A 22,798-nucleotide genomic window follows, 5' to 3' on the forward strand; every position below is an offset into this window, starting at 1 on the left:
TTAATATATTAAAAAGATTGTTATGATGAACCTATGAACTCACCAACCTTTTGGTTGACACTTTTAAGCATGTTTATTCTCAGGTACGAATTAAGTCTTCCGCTGTGCATTTGCTCATTTTAAGGATATTACTTGGAGTCGATCATCGCAATGGGACCAAATGTTGATGATTTCATCCAGGTGGACAAGGACGGGTCGTTACAGGTGGTATCAGAGCGGTGGTCGTAGCGAACCAGGTCTTGCATTAGTGTGTCTAACTAGTAGTTGTTAGGATGCATTAATGAGTCTGGACTTCGACCTAGTAGTTGTTAGGTTATGTTAATGAGTCTAGACTTGAACCTGGTCTACATGTTAAAAGTGTTTGCTTACCACCATTTGTTGAAAAATATCTACTTAACATTGTCAGTCTCGACACGTCTTATTGCAATTATTGCATAGATGATGTATAGACAAATTCATATCTCATCACATTAAGTCTTGTCTGACAGATTTCCTTAATTCCCTCCGTAATATACGGGATCTTCTGTACTATAATTAGGTATTCTATACAATTGGAATACCATCCGATATCCAAAAATCATCTCATATCGAATATCCTTTATCTAACCGTACAAGACGGAACTCGCAACTAGTTCAAATTCCTTAGATTTCGACAGCTATTCCGATATGGATGTCGACTCAAGCTCCAAAGACAGTGCAACCGGAATGGATCAACCAATTAGTCATCACCAATTCTGGATGAATTGGGGATGGATTCGTAGCCTACTTAATCATTGGAGGCAAGAAGAAGGTGATCCCTTCCACCAACCGAATTCATCTCTGGGTGAAGAACCTGAAGCACTTACCGACGAACCTGTTCGGAACACCATTTTCTCTCTCATTTCCCGAGTATCTCATCACGATCATATACTATACCAAATTCTAGATCTTATTTATCCACTTGTCTGAACCGACAGTCACCCCGGTGTAATAGAAGAAGTCAACGAACTTCGCGCTCGGGTAGTGGCTTTAGAGAATATGGTGCGAAGGTTACAAACACCAGCAGCAGCACCAGCAGCATAATCAGTACCACCATCATCAATGCCATCAGTACCCTTATCACCCCCAACCACAACTGCGTCGTAAACCTCAACATCACAATCTGTACCTCGAACATAATCATCGTCCTACGTATCGTTCTATCTACTTTATCTTCGTTCCACATATTGTTCTACATCGATTATCTTTGTTCTTCATGGCGATTATGTAATCTCTAATGTTTTAGAGATTATGTACTCTAATTTTAGCCGTAAAGCAAATGAGATTAATATCATATTAACTCATTAGATCCATGATTACATCCGAAGAAAATATATATGCAAGTATATTTTCATAAAGATTGTAATTAAAAATTCTTTCGTACAAACTGTTAATGATGAAAATATTTTAACGGGTAGGTAATACCCGAGGAATATTTAGGTTTCACATTAATAAGTTACACTGTACATTCTTCGAAGTTAATTCAACAAGTCATATACTATCCTACTTACATCCACAGAGATACGAATCCGTTCACCGTAAAATAACCATTTTCATTCAATTTCATAATTGGATTTTGACTTCTCAGAATCCAACAAGTGGCATAATGAAGAAAACGTTGGACAAATAAAATTTGTTAGAAAAAAACGAACTAATTAATTAAAATATTGTTAAGAATCCACGCTAACTATTCCTAGCTAACTGTTCCTAGCTAACTGGTTACATTTTATTTATCGCAATTTATATTCTCGCAATTTTATTTATTGTCATTTAATTTCTGTTATTTATTTTATGCACTTTAAATAACGGGACACGTATACAAGATTTCGACCTATCATATCGACCCATCTATATATATATTTCAGAACAACCATAGACAATCTATATGTGAATGTTGGAGTTGGCTATACAGGGTTGAGGTTGATTCCAAAATATAGATATAGTTTGAGTTGTGATCAATACTGAGACCGGTACACGGGTCACGATACGTATTAATTAATTTGAATGTTATATATTAAACTATATATGAACTATTGGACTATTGGACTGCTAACTTTGTACAATTAAAATGAATTAAAATATTGATTATAACATATGAAACTAAACAATTCTTCAAGTTTGCCACTTGATTTCATCTTCAAACCTCATTTGTATTTTGACGATTCCTATCTACGTTAAACAACCTTACGATTCTTTTTCAAAGTGGCCAGTTTTGTCACAGCTCCAGCAAGTCAACTTCGATTTTTCAATCAGACTAGCCTTATATAATCTCGATAGATACGTTACCCCTTCATTATGGTTACTAGGGAAACCTTTCATATCCCGTCACATTAGCAGTAAACTTATAGACAAATATTCTTCATTATCATATCTTGAACATTCTAAGATATCATCGTATCTTTCACTATAAATATCTTCGATATTTCTGAAGATATTTTCATAAGTGTTCTTATCTGAAATCATTTATCTCTTCGCAATACCTGCGATTCAATATAAAAGAAACTATGTTAGTTTCTAAAATTTGAAACCTTCAAGATTGAAGTATGAATGTTTTGAAGTAGTGTTGGGAACTGAAGCATAAATAGTATAATATAATGACACTTGATCAACGTCATTATATTACAGTAAATCATGTTGAGTTTCTAATGGAATGTGATGATTCACAGTACCATCATCATATGCCATGTTACACGGCTCATACATTCTATTTAATTTCTAAAAATATCAAGAAAAATATTCCTTGATGATTCGGTCTTTTCCAGGGTATTCTGGTAATTTAACAAATAAAGATCGTGCAATTACCATTCCCTTCTTAGAACATTAACAATGTTCATTCTGAAACTTATATCCGCAAATTTTGGACCATTACAAGAGATGCCCAATCGCAAGAAGAAGAAACGAAGGGACAAAGCCGCAAAATAGAAAGTGGGGTATAAATCGTAGCAAATAGGAGGGAGTATTAACTGTGGATAACAATGATTATAGGAAACAGAAATAGGGATATTGAAATATAAGGGGAGATATAAAGTCCAATAACAACACAGAAATTACAAACCGTGTATATCAATGTTTATCGCAACATAAAGACACTGAAGAATTATAAGTACTATAACTCCAAGGGCAAAGTAGAAATAAGCAGATTCCTTTGGTGGAAGTTGAAAAAGGAGAATAATTGTTGTGATAGTAAGGATAAGAAAAAGGATTAGAACTGGACTAAGCATTTTCATAATCTTTTGAAATTGAGAATTTAGTATAGGAATGGTAAAAGTAACGAAATGGAAGAAGTTAATTTATAGTGAAAGATTTGATAGTGAAATCAATATAGATCTTCGCATTTAATTAAAGAATCATAATTTTCTTATTCGCTGAAGAATCAAATCTTTTAGATTTTAAAGATTTTCTTTAAATCCCTTGAATTCCGGAAATCAATCAATACCATGTCGAAAGTTAAGACGAAACTCTATTTTTCATTCCAATCTTTTTGAGAAAACTTCACTCGTACTCTTCGAGTAATCGAATCGTTTTATCTATATTACTCACTAATGATAAAAGTCTATATACCAACTCATATTCGTCATGAAAACATTTTTATGAGTAACCATAATCACCCCACTCAAATTTCGGGACGAAATTTCTTTAATCTGGTAGGTACTGTGACGACCCGGAAATTTCTGACCAAATTTAAACTTTATCTTTCCGACACGATAAGCAAAGTTGGTTAAGTTAAATATCAAGGATTTTAAACTATGTTCATACATTCATTTAACCTCGACCAAATTCCAGTGATTCACGAACCATTAAACGAATGTAAATGATTATATATGAATATGTGTATATATATATATATATATATATTATAACTTGAATACGACAACAAAGTATTAAGCATAAATACCTTACATAATAGTATATGGTCCCATATGTTATTCGATGGAATTTCATCGTAATCAATTAATGTAATTTTCAACTGTACGAAAACACTTTTTGATATAATAGAACTTGTTTATCTAAACTGTCTTTGATTAAATAGACAAGAGTTGGAATATTGGTTGTAACGTATATCTAAAACGTGTTCATTAAAAATAAATGTTTCCAAACTAAGTACACGGTAGTAACACTCGCCTAGTGACGCAATTGATATTTAAAAAGATTAGTACATAAATTAATTGTATCTACTCAGATTCGTAAAATGAAAACGTTGCGCAATAAACTATTTTTCTTAACGAAATAAAAATAAACTTTGGAAAATAAATAGTTTAAAAAAAAAAAAAAACCAAATGTTATGTTGTTAAATAAAAGACTTTGGATACAAATTTTTATTTCTAAAGATGTACATTTATATCTATATATTTTAACTTCGTCATAAAACGTCTTAATTTAAAATAAAATATTTTGGTAAATAACGAGTCACTGATTTATAGAAGCAAATGACCACAACGCTCAATTTTATAAGATTACATTTTTATAAGGTAATTTATTGTTAAAGAAAGTCAAATTATTAATAAGGGTACGCGTAGCGTAACGTAAAAGGCTAGTTTTCTAAATGTACGAAAGTGCGCTCGAAAAACCGAAAGTGGTACATGGGTCGTGAGATCACGTCCGTGTCATTTTAGTAAAAATTACATTTTTACTACGCACGTAAATATAATATAATATTTAATTAATTTTAAAGATTAAATATAATATATATTAAATAATAAAAAAACTAAACTACATGTGCACATAAGATACGTAAAATAAGGGATAGAGTGTCGGTAACACATAGCTGGAAGCATGCGATCAAAAAAAAAAAAAAAATTCTTTAAATACTCGAACTCCTTCCCAAATTCATTTCATCAACCTCTCATCTCAACCGCTCTTATATTACTCTGTATCACTTATTTATTTATTAATTTTATTATTGAGATTATTAATCTTATTATTATTAGTATTAGTATTATTAGGAGTAATATTACTAGTATTATACATAAAATATTACGACAAGAGGTACGCGCGAGTTATTTCAAAACACATTTTATGAGCGGGATAGTGCTAAGAAAATTATGGGTTATAGCTATGGAGGTGATGGGTATGGTTCATGGGCATGCTCGTAAGGTCAAATTTAGTGTTTGTCATCTCCGTTGCGTCTACGTACCTTTCCTGCAATACTGAATCTCAATATTGATACGTGAGTACTCGTAAATTAATTTTTACATATCAATAGTGTATCCTTGACTAGTGCTTAAGAATATAGGATTATGCATGCTTGTATTTTTTGATATTGCCCTTAGATAGGTTATGTCAAATCTCGAATTAATTACACCTGCGATTGAGATAAGGTATAAGATATGCATGTCCTTGGAAAGATAGCGAAAAATTAAGAACTTTTCCTTTAGATGTCGAATGGTTTCGATGAATGGATTAGAAGATATATAGTCAATTGAATTTTTGATATTATTATTAAAAATGATTATTATTATCGTCGTTATTATCGTCATTATAGTTTTTATCAAACTATTATTATTATTATTATTATTATTATTATTATTATTATTATTATTATTATTATTATTATCATTAAAAATTATATTTATATTTATTTTTATTATTATCGTTAAAATTATAATTAGTACCATTATTATTTTTATCATTAAAATAGTTATTAGCATTAATATTATCATAACATTTATTATTATTAGTATTATAATATTAAGTAACACTTAATTATTATAACTACTATTACTATCATCCAAATGAAAGCGATATAAAAGAAGAATTAAAAGTTACTAACAAATCGATTAGGAAATAATGAGTATGGGTATCATGATGAAATTTAAAATATTGTAAGACATTGATATAGATAAAATTATCATTTTTCATTATTTTTATCACTATTATTATTAAAAGTTTTATTAATATTAAAAATATCATTTTTACAAAAATTATTATTTTTAAGGGGAATATCAATGTTAATATGAAATTTCATTATTTTTATGAGTTAGAACTCTCATTTTATCATAACATCATTTTTAGTAAATATAAAAATTAATATTTTTATTAATAGGATAATAATCATTATTATTACAAAATAATACAACTTTTACTTATTATTATTACCAATGTTATTTTATCAAATAAATATGTAATACAAATAATATAATTACCTTAATAAAACCTATCATAATATTTTTATGATATCAAATGAAATTTATAAATTTTATTACTTAAGATATATAAAAGTATATTTTTATATAAAATTATATTTATTAATAAAAGAATTATATTATTTACTCTAGTAAATCTTTTTAAATTATTTAAAAATATAAAACGACGATATATAAAGTATATATTAATCATGTATAAATTTTGGAAAACATTTTTGAGTCAAACTGACTTTTGTTGATTTTTGTGTATTAGTCTCGAGCATTAGGATTGCGGTACACTATGACTTGAATTAAATTATCAGACAAATATTGATCAACATATAAAAATATATAAATAATATAGGTTCGTGAATCCGAGGCCAACCCTGTATTGTTCAGTTGTTCAATGCCGTCATATGTATTTTTACTACAGAATACAGTATGGTGAGTTTCATTTGCTCCCTTTTTAATTGCTTTTGCAATATATATTTTTGGCTGAGAATACATGCGCTGTTTTTATAAATGTTTACAAAATAGACACAAGTACTTAAAAATATATTCTACGTTGAGTTGTACCACTGGCATACTTCCCTGTAGCTTGGTAACTACTATTTACATGTGGTATTGTAAACGCGAATCCTGTTGATAGATCTATCGGGCCTGACAACCCCAACCGGACTGGACGACCAGTATTCAACGGTTGCACAGTACTTCGTTTTGTAGGCTACACTTGGTATAGTGTAGAGAGATTTCATAATAAAGGGAATATGCGACGTTGATTAATAGTTAAGTATGGTTACCAAGTGCTCAACCACTTAGAATGCTTTACATACACTTGCGAGTGTATTATGTTTATAGTTATGAAATCTTGTGGTCTATTAATATATTAAAAAGATTGTTATGATGAACCTATGAACTCACCAACCTTTTGGTTGACACTTTTAAGCATGTTTATTCTCAAGTACGAAATTAAGTCTTCCGCTGTGCATTTGCTCATTTTAAGGATATTACTTGGAGTCGATCATCGCAATGGGACCAAATGTTGATGACTTCGTCTAGGTGGATAAGGACGGGTCGTTACAAGAGTGGAGATGAGTGTGTGTGGTTTTTTTGACTCCTCTCTGTACTCTATCTAACTATATATTACTTGTATATGTTAATTGTATAGTTTATATTAATAATATAAGCTATTGGCACTTGCAAATCAAACACAGTAACATATATATAATATCAATTAGAATCCAAAAACGTGCCAATAACATATATTAATAAAATAAAACTAGCAGCCATGAATCTTGGATGTATACTACCGACAGTTTTCACGGACTGTATATCGTACGAAACCAGTGGGGATAAAAGTGTTCAGAAAAATCCCATATTTTTAAATTAATTATATTTATTTATTTTGGTCATTATGGTATAAAATTCGATCATTAATTTGTTAAATAAAAATTACATCAACTGTTCCTCTCATTTATGGGTAAAATATAAAAAGTGTTAAAACTTAACAAATAGTTCCTAAATACATTTTTAATAAGCCTAAAATTTATAGAACTCATTTTCGTATCACCGTTTATTTTAAAATTACATAAGTTTGAATTTAACTTGCTTAGTATCAATCGAAACATCAAACGAGTATTACAATCATTTAGTATTTATTTTTAATATACTTTATTTATATATAGAGATATATTTTAAATAATAATGATTATAATATCCTATTTTTATTTTATTAATTTTTAATAACAAAAACATATAATACTTCAAATTATTTTTCGAATTATTATTTATATATACATACACACATATCTATTTACAATTAATCGTTCGTGAATCGTCGAGAGCGGTCGAAGGTCAAATGATTTCATAAACTAGTTCAAAATTTTTGAAATTCAATTTAATAGACTTTGCTTATCATGTCTAAACCATATAATGATTAAGTTTAAATTTGGTCAAAAATTTTCGGGTTGTCACAGTACCTACCCGTTAAAGAAATTTCGTCCCAAAATTTGATCGAGATCGTCATGGCTAACAATAAGAATGTTTTCCTGACAAATATGAGCTAATAATTAGAGTTTTATTACTATTGAGTAATATGGATAAGATAGTTCGATTACTCTAAGAGTACGAGTGAAGCTATCACAAAAGAATGAAATGAGTAAATGCATGTTCGTCTTAACCGGTGACGTAATCACGGTTGATTTCTGGAATTCAAGGATTTAGGGAAAATCTTCATAATAAGATTTGATTATTCGGTAATTAAGGATAATAAGATCTTCTTTGGTTAAATACAATAATCTGTTTCGATTGTTCTGTCGGATATTTCACAATAAATCCACCCTCTTCATTCCTTTATATTTTGGAGTTCCATTCTTTTGTTTTCTCTTCCCGACTTTAAGTCAAACGAATAATGGTCCAGAATTCGTAAGTATGGAGTTTCGAATGAACTTAATGTTCTAAACAAGAAAGGACTTATTAGTACGATTTGATTTGTCAAATTACCAGAACCACTGAGAATAGAACTATCAAGAATATATTTTCTTGATATGTTCAGAAGTTAAGCAGAATGAAAGAGTTATGTAACATGGCACGTGATGACGTTATGGTCTGTGAATCATCACGTTCCATTAGAAACTCAGCATGACTTACTGTAATATAATCACGTTGATCAAGTGTCATTATATTATACTAACCCATGCTTCAGTTCCCAACACTACTTCAAAAATATTCATATTTTAAATTTGAATTTTTACAGAATATAGAAACTAAACAGTTTCCTTTATGATGTAATATAGATAGCGCAGAGAGATAACTAATATCGGACGAGAATATTTATGAAGATATCTTCAGAAATATTGAGGATATTTATACTGAAAGATACGATAATATCTTAGAATTTCTAATATCAATGAATGATGAATGAAGGTTTGTCCGTATAGGTTTAGAGTTAGGAGTAAGGTATTCGTTAATGAATTCAGCAGATACTGAATCTTTTGGATTCTTTGAAGGCAGGTTTAGTCTCTGTGATTTGTCCACAGCCTCCTTCATGGTTTGCTCAATCCGTACTCCAGTTCCAACTTTTCTGAGTTTTGCCAACATACTATTCTTTATCATCAAACTTTCGACTGTTAAAGTTGTTTATGGTTGTCTATAGTTTCTGTCGTTTCATTCAGCTTTTTCTAAAGTTGAAGCATTGATTCGTAGACTGGGTGCTTTTCAGAATTTCAGAATGGAAGATCATAATTCTAAAGGATAAATGTTATATGTATACATATAACTGTTGATGTAGTAACGCTGCGAGATTTGAAATAATGATTGCTGATTCTTGGTAATTGATGTGGTAATTCTCGTTATAAGATGTGGATGAGTATATGAATAAGTTTTAAAGAACAACTATAATGGTTCTTCGAAGAGGTTTAAGTCAAAGATAAATGAAGTTGCTGGTAAGTTTATTGCTAATGTAGTGGGATATAAACGATTCTCCAGTAACGATGATGAAAGGCGATTTATATAACAAGTTTACATTAAGGCTAATCCGACTGAAAAGTCGAAGTTGACTTGCTGGAGCTGTGACAAAATTGGCTACTTTGGAAAGGATTTGCATTGTTATTTTCGGAAATAACAATGCCAAAGGAGCTAGCACAGATACGTGTTAAACGTTTACTCAGTTTTCAAGAGTCTTCAGGTGCATAACTATATGTATCAATCTTTTCTTTCGTAGATGAAGTGCGGTTGGTTCATTCTCTCGATTGTGGTGTTTTCAAGAATCATGAAAGGTTTGAACGTAGATTGTAATCGTCAAGATACAAATGAAGTTTAAGATGAAATCAAGTGGCAAACTTGAAGAATTGTTTAGTTTCATATGTTATAATCAATATTTTAATTCATTTTAATTATCCAATATTGGCAGTCCTCAGTTGATAGTCCACAGTTAGTAGTTCAATAATTTATATATAGTTTAAGTTCAATAAGTCATATATAGTTTAATATATTATATTCGAATTAATTAATATGTGACGTGACCCATTGTATACCTGTCTCAAACTCGATCACAACTCAAAGAATATATATTATTATAGAATCACCCTCAACCCTGTATAGCTAACTCAAGCATTACTGCATATAGAGTGTCTATGGTTATTCCAAATAATATATATAGATGCGTCGATATGATATGTCAAAACCTTGTATACGTGTCCCGATATTTAAAGTGCGTAAAATAAATAACAGAAATTAAATGACGATAAATAAAATTGCGAGAATATAAATTGCGATAAATAAATTACGATAAATAAATTGCGATAATTAAAATGTAATAAGGAATTAACAGTTAGCTAGGAACAGTTAGCTAGGATTTTGTTAGCGTGGATTCTTAACAGAATTTCTCATAGTTAATTTGTTTGTTTCTAACAAATTTTATTTTGTCCAATATTTTCTTCATTATGCCACTTGTTGGATTCTGATAGGTCAAAATCCAAATATGAAATTGAATGAAAATGGTTATTCTGCGGTGAACGGATACGTATATCGGTGGATGTAAGTAGGCTAGTAAATGACTGTTGAATCAGCTTCGACGAATGTACATGTAACTTATTAAGGTGAAATCTAAATATTCCTCGAGTATTACCTACCCGTTAAAATATTTTTACCATTAACAGTTTGTACAAAAGAATTTTTAATTACAATCTTTATGAAAACATATATACATATATATTTTCTTCAGATGTAACCATGGATTTAATGAGTTAATATGATATTAAATCATTTGATTTACCGTTAGAACAAGAATATATAATCTTTAAAACATTAGAGATTACATAATCGCCATGTTGAACGAAGATAAATGATGTAGAACGTCATGTAGAACGATGATTATACTCGAGGTACAGAATGAGATGTTGAAGCATGTGATGTTGAAACTTAGGTTGTTGGTGGTACTGTTGGTGCTGGTGATGTTGCTGGAGCTGGTAAGTTTTGCACCATATTCTCCAAATTAATTACTCGAGCGCGAAGTTCGTTGACTTCTTCTATTATTCCGGGATGATTGTCGGTCAGAACGAGCGAATGAATGAGATCTAGAATCCGAGATAGTATATAATCATGTCGAGATACTCTGGAAATGAGAGAGAAAATGGTGTCTCGAACAGGTTCGCCGGTAAGTGCTTCAGGTTCATCACTGATAATGCTAAAAACGAACATATATTTCATTGCATTATTCCCCAAGAAAGACAAGATTTTAGTTGGTATTGTTCGATTTACAAGCAATATTCGTTTAAATATTAAAAAGTGAAGACAAAAGGCAGATTCGACAAATTGAAGACACAAACGACCAAAGAGCTAAAAAGTACAAGATACAACTAAAAAGGTTCAAAATATTGATGAGGAACGTCTCAAAATGACAAGAGTACAAGTTACAAGACGCAAAGTACACGATATAAAATAATACGCGAAGACGTCCGAAAATCCGGAACCGGGACCTGAGCCAAGAAGAAACGCCCGACGCAACGGACCAAAAATATCTAGTCTACTATGCACAAGAATATAATATAATATATATATAATTATATATAATTATATATTATATATATTATTATTATTATATTACGTCGGCAAGAAGAAAACAAAGCAATTTGGCTGGATCCAGGGTGGCCATGCGACTCGCATGGCCAGAAGCACAAATCCATGCGAGTCGCATGGAGTAAAATTGCTGGTCAGGTCCTATATAAAGCCAGTTTTCTGCCGAGTTTTAAACATCTTTTTTTCTTCCTCTTCATACGTAAATATATTTATATTTATAATTTATATTTTAATTTTAATTATAATTCTAATAATAAGGGTATGTTAGCGAATGTTGTAAGGGTGTAAGTCGAAATTCTGTCCGTGTAACGCTACGCTATTTTTAATCATTGTAAGTTATGTTCAACCTTTTTATATTAATATCTCGTAGCTAAGTTATTATTATGCTTATTTAAAACGAAGTAATCATGATGTTGGGCTAATTACTAAAATTGGGTAATTGGGCTTTGTACCATAATTGGGGTTTGGACAAAAGAACGACACTTGTGGAAACTAGACTATGGGCTATTAATGGGCTTTATATTTGTTTAACTAAATGAAAGTTTGTTAATGTTAATATAAAGATTTACAATTGGGCGTCCCTATAAATTACCATATACACTCGATCGGACACGATGGGCGGGGTATTTATATGTACGAATAATCGTTCATTTAACCGGACACGGGAATGGATTAATAGCCACTAGAATAATTAAAACAGGGGTGAAATTACATTCAAGGGTAATTGGTGTAATTGTTAACAAAGTAGTAAAACCTTGGTTTACACGCAGTCGATAACCTGGTGTATTCATTAAACAAAGTATTAAAACCTTGTTACAATTCGAATCCCCAATTAGTTGGAATATTTATCTTCGGGTATAATAATAATTTGACAAGGACACTTGCAATTTATATTTATGACTGATGGACTGTTATGGACAAAAACCAGACGGACATATTAAATAATCCAGGACAAAGGACAATTAACCCATGGGCATAAAACTAAAATCAACACGTCAAACATCATGATTACGGAAGTTTAAATAAGCATAATTCTTTTATTTCATATTTAATTTCCTTTATTTTATATTTAATTGCACTTCTAATTATCGCACTTTTATTTATTTTATTTTAACGCACTTTTAATTATCGTACTTTTTAATTATCGCAATTTTATTTTATCGCATTTTTATTATTTGCAATTTCATTATCGTTATTTACTTTACGCTTTAATTTAAGTCTTGTATTTATTTTATATTTTACATTAGGTTTTAACTGCGACTAAAGTTTTAAAATCGACAAACCGGTCATTAAACGGTAAAAACCCCCCTTTATAATAATAATATTACTTATATATATATTTGTATTTTTATAAAAGTAAACTAATATAGCGTTGAGCTTTGTTTAAAGATTTCCCTGTGGAACGAACCGGACTTACTAAAAACTACACTACTGTACGATTAGGTACACTGCCTATAAGTGTTGTAGCAAGGTTTAAGTATATCCATTCTATAAATAAATAAATATCTTGTGTAAAATTGTATCGTATTTAATAGTTTTTCCTAGTAAAATATAAACTATTTTATATACACCTCGCTTCGCATCAAGTTATTTTTGGCGCCGCTGCCGGGGATCGAACTCTTAAACGCCGGAAGCGCAACGCTAATATAAAAAAAAAAAAAAAAAGATTTTTAGTTACTTTTATTAAAAATTCGCTTTTGAAAAAAATACGTTTTAAATATTCGAAAAATATAAAAAGAAAAACAAAAATATTAGTATTTTTAAGATTTTGTTAAATATTTAAGTTTTATAAGTTTCTTTATTTCTATTTTAGTTTATAAAAATATAAGTTTTATTTTAAAATCGTTTATTTAAATAAAAAAACAGAAAACATAAAAAAAAAATAAAGAAAACGCGTAAAAACTCAACCCTGTCAGCTGAATTTCTGAACCCCGCGACTCGCGGGGTTTTCCTCATTAATCACCGCAACTCGCGGAGACCTTCTGACTCACGGACAAAACCCTAATCAAGCATTGATTACGGGTTATTTTTAATTATTATTAATTATTAAACCTAATTATAATTATTATTATTATTATTTTTAGTTTTAGTTTTATTTTTACTTTTTATTTATTTATGTATTTAGTATTAATTAAGTTTTTATTAAATTGTAAAATTAGTAGTTTAATAAAATAATAATATAAAAATAATATTTTTATAAAAATTGTACTTTTTACAACTTTTTATATATTTTTATATTTTGTTCCTTTTTAATCGTTGTAGCGTAATATTTGTATTTTTTAGCTCATATTTAATTTTAAACTTAGTTTTTGCTATAGTTATTTTTACTCCTAGATTTTTAGGCTTTGCCGTAGAATTCCTTAAGTGCTTTTTCTTTAGACTAAGATTTAGGTGCTTTAGAATTTTGCGACGCCTTTTTAAGTTTTAGTTTCTTTTTAAGTTATTTCCATTTGGGATTTAGTTTTTCCTGTAAGCTTTAATATTTTTAGACCTTTTACTATGTATCAATTATCATTCCAATTAGTAATATCAATTTGCGATTATAATTTTAAGTTAGTTGTAGTAATAAGGTTAAATTAGTTAAGTATTTTTAAGTTTTTATAAGTTTCTTTTATTTTTCCGTCACCTTTTATTTTTCAACCATTTTTCTTTTTCGACCTTTTGCGACGAACTCTTTGTCTTTCTTATTTCTCGCCATTCTAGTTTTTAGGACTTAGAATTTTATTCTACTTCTTATCTAAATTTCTTAAAATTACGAAAATTTATTTTGAGTAGTTAAATTGATAGACATCAAAATTTTCTGGTTCGTAGTAATAGTTGGATTTGTACGTGGACCGGGTTATTGGAGCCAAACAGTCCTCAATTATATTGAGACCAAACGAATCCTGCCCCTCTGCTGCATCTTTTGGCTATTCGAAACGTGGGCAAAATCAGAAAAGTCTATTGATTGGATAACTTATTATAATTTTTCTTTCCTTTTTAAAACTAATAGGATATTCAGTGAATGCACCGAGCAAGACGTTCACCACCTTTTGTACGTTCACCACCTGTAACTCGATCAAGACATCGTTTAACAAATATAACCGCCGTTGATTTTTCTTTAGAATCGTCATCCAGTAGACCAAGTACTTCAGTTCAAATTACCGATAATCCAGTTTTTGAAACAAACCTCACAATTGAGAATCCAGAAAATATTCAGGAACGGTTCGTAGATCCTGAACCACTAAACTTTCCTCCGGAACCACCAATCATTCAAACAGAGATTGTTGAGGAACGAACTATTAAATCAGAATCATTCAGTGATACCGATTCAACAAATTCAATTATGGAGAATCTGGAACCTTTAAGTATGGAAGACCGAATGAGAGCTAAACGCACTGGCCAAGGTCACGCAATTACCCATCCAGACATTAAGGCGCCAGATTATGAAATCAAAGGACAAATTCTACACATGGTGACTAATCAATGCCAATTTAGTGGTGCGCCGAAGGAAGATCCAAATGAACATCTACGTACCTTTAATAGGATCTGCACACTATTTAAAATCCGAGAAGTAGAGGATGAACAGATATATCTCATGTTATTTCCCTGGACTTTAAAGGGAGAAGCCAAAGATTGGTTGGAATCGTTACCTGAAGGGGCGATCGATACATGGGATGTTTTAATTGACAAATTTCTTAAGCAATTCTTTCCTGCATCTAAAGCCGTAAGACTTCAATCAGAAATTGTTACGTTCACACAGAAACCAAATGAAACTCTATATGAGGCGTGGACAAGATATGGAAAGTTGTTAAGAGGATGTCCGCAACATGGTTTAGACACCTGTCAAATAGTACAAATATTCTACCAAGGATGCGACATCACTACAAGGAAAGACATAGATATAGCAGCTGGTGGTTCTATTATGAAGAAAACCGAAACTGATGCTTACAAAATTATTGATAATACTGCTTCCCACTCACATGAGTGGCACCAAGAAAAAGATATCATTAGATCATCTAAAGCAGCTAGAGCCGATTCTAGCCATGACTTAGATTCCATTTCAGCAAAGATAGATGCTTTCGAGAGACGAATGGAAAAGATGACTAAGGATATTCACTCAATACGAATTAGTTGTGAGCAGTGTGGAGGACCACATTTGACAAAAGATTGTCTCAGTATTGAATTAACAATGGAACAAAGAGAGAATATTTCATACATAAACCAAAGGCCTGGAAATAATTATCAGAATAATTATCAACCGCCAAGACCGATTTACAATCAAAACCAGAATTATAACCGAAATATTCCATACAATAACCAACAAGGTCCTAGCAATCAACAAGTATCCAATAATACTTACAATCAGCAAAGACCTAATTTTCAAAACAAACCACCGCAACAAACCGATGATAAAAAGACGAATTTAGAAGATATGATGACAAAGCTAGTTGAAACTCAAACGCAGTTTTTCACATCTCAAAAACAAACCAATGAACAAAATGCTCAAGCATTTAGAAATCAACAAGCTTCTATTCAAAATCTGGAACAAGAAGTAAGTAACCTAGCAAGGTTAATAGGTGAAAGAAAACCGGGAAGTTTACCTAGTGATACAAATGCTAACCCCCGGAATGAAACAGCTAAAGCTATTACCACAAGAAGTGGTACAACACTTAAACCACCTGAAATACCTATAACTTCTGATGAAACTATTCCTACTCCACAAGAACCACAACCTGATCAAGATAAGGAAAAAGAACCGGTAGTTGAAAAGGTTAATGAAGATAACACAGTTAAGGATAAACCTTATGTTAAACCATACCAACCACCACTTCCTTATCCGAGTAAAATGAAGAAAGAAAAACTTGAAGCCGAGCAATCCAAATTCTTGGATATGTTTAAACAGATAAATGTAAATCTTCCTTTCATTGATGTGATTTCAGGAATGCCAAGATATGCTAAATTCTTGAAAGATCTAATCACGAATAGAAAGAAAATGGAAGAACTCTCGGCTGTTACTATGAATGCTAATTGTTCAGCAGTGCTGTTGAATAAGATACCAGAAAAATTATCTGATCCAGGAAGTTTCACAATTCCATGTTTTCTGGGTAGTCTTAGTTCAATAGAAGCATTGGCAGACTTAGGTGCTAGTATAAATCTAATGCCGTATTCACTATACGCTAAACTAGACCTTGGAGAATTAAAACCAACCAGAATAAGCATACAACTAGCCGATAGATCAATAAAATATCCTAGAGGGATAATGGAGAACATGCTAGTTAAAGTTGGTACTTTAGTATTTCCAGTAGATTTTGTTGTTTTGGACATGGAAGAAGATTCTCAAGTTCCTCTCATATTAGGAAGACCATTTTAAACACGGCTAAAGCAATGATAGACGTGTTCGGTAAGAAACTGACCCTAAGTATAGAGGATGAGAGTGTTACCTTTTCAGTTGATAGAGCAATGCAACAACCACAATCTGCAGATGATACATGTTATTATATTCAAACTATAGATGCACATGCAGAATTATTAGAAGAATTTCCAGAATTACAAGGAACAGGAGAATGTTCTTTAGGAGAAGGTAATGAACCAATTGATGAAGCTGAAATGTTAGCTACACTTATAGCTAATGGATATGAACCAACAACAGAAGAAATTCAAATGCTAAAAGAAGAAGACAGATATCGATATAAATCATCGATAGAAGAACCTCCGAAATTAGAGTTAAAGCCACTTCCAAACCATTTGGAATACGCTTATTTACATGGTGAATCTGAATTACCTGTAATAATATCGTCTTCTCTTACTGAAAATGAGAAATCACAACTCATTTCTGTGTTGAAAGCTCATAAACCAGCCATTGCATGGAAGATTCATGATATTAAAGGAATAAGTCCTTCGTATTGCACACATAAAATCCTTATGGAAGAAGGTCATAAAACGTATGTGCAACGCCAACGAAGACTAAATCCTAATATGCAAGATGTAGTTAAGAAAGAGATTATTAAACTGCTAGATGCAGGTTTAATTTATCCAATCTCTGATAGTCCATGGGTAAGCCCAGTTCAATGCGTGCCTAAGAAGGGTGGCATGACTGTCATTACAAATGAGAAAAATGAGCTTATTCCTACTAGGACTGTAACAGGATGGCGTGTATGTATTGATTATAGAAAATTAAATGACGCCACCAGAAAAGATCACTTTCCCTTACCTTTCATAGATCAAATGTTGGAAAGATTAGCCGGAAATAGTTACTATTGTTTTCTAGATGGATTTTCCGGATATTTTCAAATTCCAATAGCACCCGAAGATCAAGAGAAAACCACATTCACGTGCCCTTATGGTACTTTTGCTTACAAAAGAATGCCATTTGGACTTTGTAACGCCCCTGCAACCTTTCAAAGGTGCATGATGGCGATTTTTCACGACATGATAGAAGAATGCATGGAAGTATTCATGGATGACTTTTCAGTCTTCGGTGATACATTTAAATCATGTCTAGTTAATCTGGAACGAATGCTAATTAGATGCGAAAAATCAAATCTAGTACTTAATTGGGAGAAATGCCATTTCATGGTTAAAGAAGGCATCGTTCTTGGACATAAAATTTCAAAAGAAGGAATTGAAGTGGATAGAGCTAAAGTAGATGTAATTGCTAAACTTCCACATCCCACCAATGTTAGAGGAGTTAGGAGTTTTCTAGGGCATGCCGGTTTTTACCGACGTTTCATAAAAGATTTTTCTAAAATTGCCACTCCTATGAATAAACTCCTAGAAAAGGATGCGCCATTCATCTTTTCAGATGAGTGTATCAAATCTTTTAATATTCTTAAAGAAAAACTCACTAATGCACCAATCATGATAACACCAAATTGGAATCTACCATTTGAACTAATGTGCGATGCAAGTGATTTTGCAATGGGAGCCGTTTTAGGACAAAGGATTGAAAAACGATTTCAACCTATATATTATGCTAGTAAGACGTTACAAGGAGCACAAACGAACTATACAACTACTGAAAAAGAACTCCTTGCTATTGTCTTTGCTTTTGACAAATTTCGATCATATCTCGTTCTAGCAAAAACGGTGGTCTATACCGACCATTCTGCTCTTAGATACCTATTTTCAAAACAAGATGCTAAACCAAGATTAATCCGTTGGATCTTACTCTTACAAGAGTTTGATATTGAAATCCGAGATAAAAGAGGAGCAGAAAATCTCGCCGCTGATCATCTTTCTCGTCTTGAAAATCCCGAATTAGAAGTTTTGAATGAATCGGCCATACAAGACAACTTTCCTGATGAATATCTATTGAAGATAGATTATAAAGAAATCCCATGGTTTGCAGACTATGCAAACTACTTAGTTTGTGGATTCCTTGAAAAAGGATTATCGTACCAAAGACGAAAGAAATTCTTCAGTGATATAAAACACTATTTCTGGGAAGATCCACATCTGTTTAAAAGTTGTCCCGATGAAATAATACGCCGATGTGTATTTGGAGATGAAGCTAGTAAAATTTTAAACCATTGTCACACAGGACCAACAGGAGGGCATTATGGGCCTCAACTAACAGCAAGAAAAGTTTATGAAGCTGGATTCTATTGGCCTACAATTTACAAAGACGCACACCTTCTTTGCAAATCCTGTGATGCATGTCAAAGGGCCGGAAAAATAAGTCAACGTGATGAAATGCCACAAAATGTCATCCAAGTATGTGAAGTATTTGACATTTGGGGTATTGACTTTATGGGTCCATTTCCAAAATCTCATAATAATTTATATATACTCGTAGCCATTGATTATGTATCTAAATGGGCGGAAGCACAAGCTCTCCCAACTAACGATGCACGAGTTGTAGTCAACTTTTTAAAACGTCTTTTTGCAAGGTTTGGAACACCGAAAGCTTTAATAAGTGATCGGGGTACTCATTTCTGTAATAATCAACTTGAGAAAGTTCTTAAAAGATATGGAGTAACTCATAAAATCTCCACCGCATATCATCCACAAACAAGTGGACAAGTTGAAAATACCAACCGAGCTTTAAAACGTATTCTAGAGAAAACCGTAGGATCAAATCCGAAGGAATGGTCCATTAAATTGGAGGATGCACTCTGGGCTTTTAGAACAGCCTACAAAACTCCAATTGGAACCACACCTTTTAGACTTGTTTATGGAAAAGCATGTCATCTTCCAGTAGAAATTGAACACAAAGCATTTTGGGCTTTGAAAACATGTAATCTTGATTTACATGAAGCCGGACGTCTACGATTAAGTCAACTAAATGAATTAGAAGAATTAAGACATGAAGCATACGAAAATTCATTAATCTATAAAGAAAGAACGAAGAAATGGCATGATAAAAGAATCAGAAGTTCAAAAGAATTTAAAGAAGGAGACAGAGTTCTTCTTTTCAATTCACGATTCAAGCTATTTCCTGGAAAATTGAAATCAAGATGGTCTGGACCATTCATAGTCAAAAGAGTTTTCCCATACGGAACGATAGAATTAATAAATTCAAATGGGATTGAATTTAAAGTTAATGGTCACAGAGTTAAACATTACATACATGGTCCGATGGAAGTCGACAACGAAGTTAATCACAATTTCGACACCACAGCTAACTAAGTGTGGGGAGAATCAAGTCTTTAAAGGATAATATGTATTTCTGTTAGAGTTAGATTGTCTGTTTTCGTGTAGTTCTCGAAAATGGAACACGTATGGTCTTTCCCTAGCAGACCCTAAAGAACTAGTCTTCTCCCCCCATTCTGAATTTTTATTTTTTTTAGGTTTTTACGAAATGAAGACTGCCTGTGAACTAAACCATGGTCTAATGCTACACGCTTTGATCACTAAAAGAAATAATGACATACTACCGAGTGAATTAGTATCAGTAATCAGAGAAAGAATGGACGGAGTTAGAAAAGGATCCAGATGCGAAGATAATAAGTTACAATTTGGTAAAGGAAAATCAAAATCCGCAGCGAAAAGAAGAGCACGACACCTAGAACGATGTCACAAATGCGGAAAATGGTCACATGGAGGAAAATGTTCAAATAATCAAACCTATTCAAATACCGAATTTGTTACTTTATGCAGAGACGGACCGTTCATATGTTTAGAAGAAAAGACAATGAATGCTCGAGGTTACGCCTATGCAGCCATGGAAAACCAATTAAACCGACTATCTTATGAATATAATAGATCATATAACTAAGAAATCTATTTCACAGGTATGTCTGTACAGTTTTTATTTTATTTTTATTTTTAACCTTTTGATAATAAACGCTAATTTGTTCGCTAAAAAGTATTAAATTGGTATTAAATAAAATTAGGTTTGGCGACCGAAATTATTGATATCATTCAAAAATTTATTACATCACTGCGAAATTTAACGTTTATTCTTAAGGTATAAGTATCTTTAATCAATCAACCCAAAATATTTCAAAAATTCGTCATGAGTTAAATTAGGTCTTGGAACCGAAATTACTTTACCGAAAAGAGGGACGCATATTTTTGATAATATTTGATTGATTAAAGTGGGATAAAAAGACAAAAAGATTTTTAATTTTATTTTTACCATATTTTTAAAATTAATATTTAAATCTTAAATTAATATTGTAAACTTTGTAAAAACAATATATTTAAAATTGTGAATATTTGAAAAATTAATATAAGTTTGGTATGAATTTTTTTAAAATTGAGTTTGGTGTGAATTTTTAATATTAATTTTGAATTTTATATTTAAGTTGTGTGAATTTAAAAAAATTTACTTTATCTCATTAAGTTAAAAATATGATTTTTAAAATTCGTCGTAAGTTGAAGACTAGGTCTTTGAACCGAAATTGCTTTACCCGAAGGAGGGACGAGAACTTTTATTATCATTATTTTTAATCTTATTGATTTAAAGTATGCCAAAAACATTAAAAACCCAAAAATCTTAGCTTTTAAAACAATCGCTACAAAAAGACAAATTTTAAAATTTTGTCGAGGGACGGACTAGGGCATCGTCCCGAAACGACCTCGTCTTAAAAAGAAACAAAATTTTTAAAATTTTATTAAATTTTATGTTTTAAAAGTATAACCTTTTTATAAAAAAAAAAAAAAAAAAAAATATACCAGAATTACACCCCATGCGAGTCGCATGGGGGTAAGAGCAAAACCATGCGACTCGCATGGATCAAAAAAACTGGACAGGATCAAATTTCCAGTCAACCTGCTTCTTTCTCACAATACACATACACAAACACGAAAACCTCCCAAACTCTCTCAATTTTTCACCAATTTTCACCAAATTTCTTGCAAAAATTTCACAATAATCATGCCTAGATTCAGTAGTCTCAACCCCTTCAGGAGAAAGGTAAAGATTTCACCCCTAATCTCTTTAAATTCGAATTTTTGTGTTCTTGAGCTAGAAATTTTATATTTTGATTTTGTTAAATTTAGGTGTAATTAGAGCTAAATTGTTGTTATATTATGCATGTATATCCTAGATAGAAGCTATTTAACATGAATTGAAGCTAAAAACTTCAAATTTTTAAGAATCTAGGGTTTGTGTTCTTGAGCAATTTAGGGCTTTTTGATATAAACAGGTTATGGCCGATTTTTGTCATGAATTGTTGCTAAATTAAGTAGTGTAACATGTTTAGGTAGTTAATTGATCCAAACTTTGAGCCTAAACATGTTTTTGAGAATTAAAGTGGACTTTTTAAGTCCAAAAATTCATGAACTTGGATAAATTGATATAAAGGTCATTTGAAACTTGTTTCATTGCTAGTAGTGATTATTTTGGCATGTTATTTGAGATAAATGCTTATGAACCTGATGTACATTTTTCGTATATGCTTATTTGATAAAGTGTAGACTTGACAAAAATATGAAAATGAGCACTAGTTTGATTTGAATGCCATGTAACAAGTGTTTAATTGCTATAATGATTATTGTTGACATGTTTAAGAGTTTAAATGTGATAAAACATTGTATACATTTTCGTATGTAAAAATGTAGAATTGTTATTGTTAAGAGAATGTGTATAAAATGTGTTATGAATTGAACATGTCATCATAATTGTTTCAAGTCATTATTTTGCTAACACTAAT

The sequence above is a fragment of the Rutidosis leptorrhynchoides genome, chromosome 4, assembly GCF_046630445.1.
Source record: "Rutidosis leptorrhynchoides isolate AG116_Rl617_1_P2 chromosome 4, CSIRO_AGI_Rlap_v1, whole genome shotgun sequence".
Classification (NCBI taxonomy): Eukaryota; Viridiplantae; Streptophyta; class Magnoliopsida; order Asterales; family Asteraceae; genus Rutidosis; species Rutidosis leptorrhynchoides.